Here is a 6,000-nt window from a genome sequence, read left to right as displayed (position 1 = left end):
AGAAAATGATCCACTACATGATGACATATAAGAAGCTGCCCAGTGAACTTCCCAAGAGTGGACAGATCGAGAGATGCGAAGTCTTGCACATCCTTTCCAAGACACCTGGTGCCTGCAGAAGTCACCTGTACTGAGTGTACAGATAAAACAATATTATCTGAACCAAGACTGATAACCGCAAATACAAAAATACTGATGTTCACAGGCATAATTTATGGTATGTAATTTTGTTATGCACTGTATTGACTTGAAAAAAACTTGTAAAGTGAATTTACTTGTAAAGTGCATAAATTATATTTTTATTAAGTTTTATTGAAATATCATTATTAGAAAATATAGTGTTTAATGTCTTGTTTTGCATAATTGCTTTCTAGGAATATCCACTTATGTCCGGCTCTGTCCATCTTGTGGTATGACATACAGGTATCAAGAGTGGTCAGAGGGTGTGCATAATTTTGATGATCACATTCTGTTATCTCTTCATTTGTGTGTTTTCCTGAGGAATTCACTGCAGGTATGGCATCACAATTATGAAGTCCTGCATAAATATTTTTAATTCTTTTTTTTTTTTTATTCATTTCTCCAAATGTTTGTATTTATTTCAGAACAGTACAGCAGTTGGCAGAGTCATTGATACCATTGAAGCCACTGAAGGGATATCTTTCCCCAAGCATGAGTTGGTCCTTCAAGCTTATTTACACTTTGAGGCCATGTCGGATTTGCATTACAGATATAGTTGTGTTACCTGTGGCTACTATCCTAGTGTGGTGATCATGGACCTGCACAAGAAGGGTGCTTTCAATATGCCTGGTATGTCCTCTCAGCCTGAAGTACAACTGTAATGGATTAAAGTGGTGTTGCAGTTTTTCTTTATTAGTGGCATATCTTTATTAAATAAAAATATCTATGTGCTTTTGTGAAGATGTTTCACATAGTATGGAATGTATGTCTTTTAAGATTCTTCAGGAAGGAAACCTTCCAACTATATGTGGACATTTCATACAATAGTCTGTATGTGTGTGTTTTCCTCAGAAGTCAGTGAAATTGAACACCCTCCAGCAGACTATGATGGCCAAGTTCATATCGAGAAGTTTTGGGATGCCATTGCAGTGGAGATGATTAGTCGAGGATTTTATGCATGTACATTTTTGGTAACCTTTTGATATTTATTTTATAAAACTGGTCATTGTGGTTACAATATTTATGTTTTTTTTTTCTTTTGCTTTTTTCTTTAGCTGGGAAAAAAAACCCATTTGCCGTACCTCTAAGCTACAATTTTTGGGCTCCCTGGATAGGCGCACATACTAGGAGTTCAAATATGGTCCTCAATACACAATATGCCAAGCTTCATGTGCCACAAGACGTCACTGATGATGATATAGCTCTAACAGAAGAAAGGCTCGCTGATGAGCTTCTTAATCTCCCAGTATGTTTTGATTTATTTGTATTCTGGTGTGCAAGAGTGGGCAATCTTGCTCTGTATTTTCAATACAGAATTTTAATATTGTTCTCCCATTACATCTAATCCAATGCTTTTTTCAGGTTGAAAAAGTCAGAAATCTTTGTAAGCGGCATGGACTGTAAAGGCTCCAAAATGGATCTGATCATCCGACTTAGGGAGAAGATGTCAAATAGAGTCACCTATAACAAGGTTTTTGAACAAGTGTGGGGAGCATCTGGTAAGGCATCATTATTAGTAGGACTTTGTATTTGTCATTTTGGGGTACATAATGGAATAGAAATTCTTTTTTTTGTATTCATTCAGCAAAGTTTCTGTAATAACTGTATTTTACATTATAGAGCATGGAGAGTTTAATGTTCATGTTTAATGTTTAATGTATTAAATGCATACATGAACATAGTTTTTTTTTTACATTTTTCAGTGGTTTTCACCAAGGCTACAGGCTATACTATGATGTATCGTGTGGGCTAGTACAATATTCTGGAAATAATTTGTGTGTCTTAGTGTATGTGTGTGTAACAGCATATGTACATTTTACAGATTATGAAACCAAAGGAGAGAGAAATATATTTTCTTGACCCTGTTGATAAAGGAGCATTTGGACAGTACATTGACACATACAGGTTTATGACGTGTTCAGCATGTGTTCAAAGATTACAGTGGCTCTGTTTTAAACTGTAATCTCTTTTCTTTTTCTGTTCCCTGTTGAACTTCAATGTTCTGTTCAGTTCGCAGACAAGTTCTGTCAGATGGTCTACATAGTGATAGACATAGGAAAGTGACACCTAAGGTCAAAGCTAAAACAGGTGCAATTGTTTGTTGCATATTCTAACAAACCCATGTGTTTTATAATCATGTGTAAATGGTTTCATCTTTACAGGAAAATAGTAAAGTACATTCATAATGATGAATGGACTGAAAGAACTATGGATTCATTTGAAGTAAAGTATTTTGTAACTTTCATTCATTTTACTGAATTGGGATGATGAGCTGTATTTATTAAGTTGTACTCATCCAAATCTAACAGAGAATCCCAAAACAGATGGGAGACACTGACTGTGGACTCTTCATTATGATGGTAGGTTCATAGAGTGACAACTGATAGTTATTATTTTAACAATTTCAGATACTGAATTAATTTTAACATTTTCTTTGAAACTTTCCCTTTGAATACTCTGACAGTATACCATGTATATTGCTTTGGGGCTGCAGTTTGATTTTGAACAAGTATTTTTTTGTTATTTTGTTTAAATTATTGTGCATGTGTTTATGCTTATTTATACCATTGTTCATTATTTTTCATTTAGTTTGTTCATTATTTCATTCTCAGGATGACATGCCCATGATCAGATGGTGGTGTGCTCTTCTGATAGACAACTTCTCTTTGGAAATGTATGTTTCATTTTTTTCATGCTTGTTACCATGTTGGTTTGAACTTTAACAACATTAACCTTTTTGATTTGTGGTGTTTTAATACAAGAACACATAAGAGACAAACAGCTGCTCCACATCTCTCCAAAAGACAATGCCTAGAGAAGTTCAGTGACACTGGTAAAAGCGATTTTGAAAAGCCATGCACATTTAAAAAGTATAAAATAGTATGTGATGTGTATTGAAAATCTTTATATAATAATTCAGATGCAGAACAATTTGTGAATGCACTTGTTCTCATTGTGGTGTTACATAAGTTATTCTCACTGTAATTATATTTGTCTTAAATCTCTTTCCATGTGCAGGACACAAAGTTGAAACTACACTGTACCAGGTTTGTCAAACTAACATTGTCCAGTTAAAATCGTCTATGGGATGCCAAGATGTGTGTGTATACTGAATTTTATAAAATGAGCCTTTAACACATTGACAGTAAACATTTCTATGTGCAAAATGAACAGTTGCAAGTATTCTTATGTTCCCTCTTTAGCTACCTCCAGAAATTCTTACAAAAATACTGAAGGACGTCATTCTCAGCGATGGGAAGACTGCATACCGAACCCTCTCTTTGGTATGCAGAGAATTTCGAGATGTTATTGGGAATGATGCATTTAGAAGAGAAGTCCACTTTTCTTGGCTAGATAGTAAGTGCTACTTTTGTTCTTTTAGTTAAGTATAGAGAACATTTATTTTAATATAGATGGTATAGGACAAGTATTAGTTAAACGAGTTTTTCACTCATCTGGTCTTTACTTTGTTTACCTAAAACCTTCTCTTTTAATTTTGCATTTCAAAAGGTGTCGTCAACTGGAGCATCTTTTCAAGCCAATACAGCGATGAATACAGAAAAGCCTACACTGCAAATCTCTTTACAAGGACTGTCCACCAGGATACAGGGGAAGAGGCAAGAGAGGAGAGCTTTTGGGATTTTATTCTGTTCTGGATTACACAGGATTTTGCTCACAGGACTGTTTTTTCGAAATTGGGGGCACTCAGTGAATAATGAATCGATAAAAAATGGTCATGTTTATTATTATGTTTATAATAAATGTCATTTGTTTGTAACACTCATTGTGGTTATTTGATAAAGATAAGGTAAGAACAGGTCAGAGAAAAGCTTTATTTGAAATTTAAATTATGACAAATACTGTGCAAAGGAATGGTAAACAATAGAGATGGGCGATCCACGTTTTTTCAGTTCCGATCCGATTTCGATACACAACTGCCGATACCGATACAGATTCCGATACAAGAGCTCTTTTTACTTTGTTATACTTTACATATTATTTTTTTTAAGCTAGTAAATACAGATGGAAAAAATGTATGACAAAAAATATGTAATTAGGCTACTACAAACATACATAACGTACTGTTCCACCTCATTTGTTTTAAGCGTTTTTGAGGCATTTGCAGTTCAATATGAATATCTTCAAAGCAAATATACACAAGTGGCGAATGCTTAAAATTTTTTACAGTTTTTCTCCCATTGGCATCAGCGCAGTTACACTTTTGTTGCGATGGCAGCCCCTCTTGTATCTCAAGCAACGAGTTCGCAAAACAGTCCAATTAAGTTAGCGACTCCCAAATCATCCATTGCTTTGTTTTGTCTCGCAGTTGTGATTTTCCATTAAACGCTATTCCCACCTCAAAACCTTATTTTACATAGATTGCAAAACGCTGTGCTTCCGGTTTCTGTTAAAAGCCTAAAATACTCCCAGATCGTCACGTCTTATCTTACGCTCCTCGTACTGCGAAGGGTATGCGCATGACCTCACAGCAGGCGGAAGTCACTGTACTCACACCCACTGAGTAGCAAAAAAGACTTAGGGGCAGTGATAGCGTTCGATTTGAATTCCGCAAAAACACACATGTAAAATGGGAAAGAGCTGTCGTGCGATTGATTGCCAAAAACTAAATAAGTAAGTATAGGACGTGGATCGGTCACGCATGGCCGATTCCCGATCCGTCAAATAGGTCTGGATCGGCGCCGATACCGATCCGAATATCGGTATTGGTGCATCTCTAGTAAACAATACAAAATATCAGATCAATATGTTCAGATTTAACTGCTAAATCATGTCCAGTTTTTTTTCAAAGGTTTTAGGCATAAAATATAACGCAAGCATTGAAAAAAATGTCTAGTGCAAGTCATATAGAAAGATGCATTACAACCGATTGAAACTGAAAAGGAAAATAATGTAGACGTACCGACTTCATGTCAAAATTGAGAACGTTGTACTACAAATGTTTTAGAGTAGGTGAATAAAACAGCAGTAAGTAAGTAATCTTTGCCATCTGTCAACTTCATACATTGCTGTTGAACTGTTTTCCAGGAAAATATTACTCTTCGGCAAACCAGTAAAAGGAGATACAGGTGCGTGACCTGCCTAATGTCTCCCCGCCCACAATCGTCGGTGAACCAATTAAACGACACGTAGGCGGAGCGACACATGTCGCCCCGCCCCATCGTCCACACTGCACTCAGGTCTATTTGGACGATGGTGGCTCTCGCGCGATTCCACTACCACTTCCATATCCCACAATTCCTAGCGCACAAGAAACAGTATTATTAGTCATGGATGTAATCGCACACGGTCTTTCATGTGAAGTAATAAATGTCTAATTTCCATGAACTTTTGTGCTCAGACAACAAAACAGCATGTTCGTGGAGGCAGCCATATTTGTTCCGAGATGTGTAGCTTGATCGGGAAATTTGTGGGATCTCGCACTTCGGAATTCGTCGGGATAAACGAACGCACAAACATGCGATCCGGGTGCGCGGTTCAGAACCGGCTGCATGATTTAGGCTGTAGAGGGAGCTAACCGGCGGATTCACTCATGGCTGTGTGCGATCCGGGTGAGCGGTTCCGAACCGTCTGCATGATTCCGGCTGTAGAGGGAGCTAATTCACTCATGGCTGTGTGTGATACGGGTGCGTATTTAGTTTTAGCAGCTATACTTGCTACTATAGCTGTATTGATCTTGTAATGAGTTTGAAATGATTATAAGAGGTATGTACGTGATAGGGTTTATAGTTTAGTAATGGGGTTGTAACGCCCCTTTGTGCATTAAAAGTAACACGGGAGCTACCCTGAATTATTTTCCCT

At 36.9% G+C, this 6,000-nt stretch overlaps 2 long non-coding RNA genes across 2 annotated transcripts; both read left to right on the top strand.

The window, feature by feature from the left end:
* The first annotated feature begins 312 nt into the window (after positions 1 to 312).
* On the top strand, positions 313 to 1,140 carry LOC140587027 (uncharacterized). The gene is made up of 3 exons (XR_011988787.1): positions 313 to 514; positions 606 to 810; positions 1,036 to 1,140. It is a non-coding gene; the product is annotated as an uncharacterized lncRNA (long non-coding RNA).
* A 1,670-nt stretch (positions 1,141 to 2,810) lies between these two features.
* LOC140587029 (uncharacterized) lies at positions 2,811 to 4,059 on the top strand. Its single transcript, XR_011988788.1, has 4 exons — positions 2,811 to 2,854; positions 3,199 to 3,227; positions 3,384 to 3,537; positions 3,691 to 4,059. It is a non-coding gene; the product is annotated as an uncharacterized lncRNA (long non-coding RNA).
* Positions 4,060 to 6,000: the final 1,941 nt, after the last annotated feature.

Source organism: Paramormyrops kingsleyae, unplaced genomic scaffold (genome assembly GCF_048594095.1).
Source record: "Paramormyrops kingsleyae isolate MSU_618 unplaced genomic scaffold, PKINGS_0.4 ups133, whole genome shotgun sequence".
Lineage (NCBI taxonomy): Eukaryota > Metazoa > Chordata > Actinopteri > Osteoglossiformes > Mormyridae > Paramormyrops > Paramormyrops kingsleyae.
Note: the sequence above shows the minus strand (reverse complement) of the source record. Positions and strands in the feature narration are given on the sequence as shown.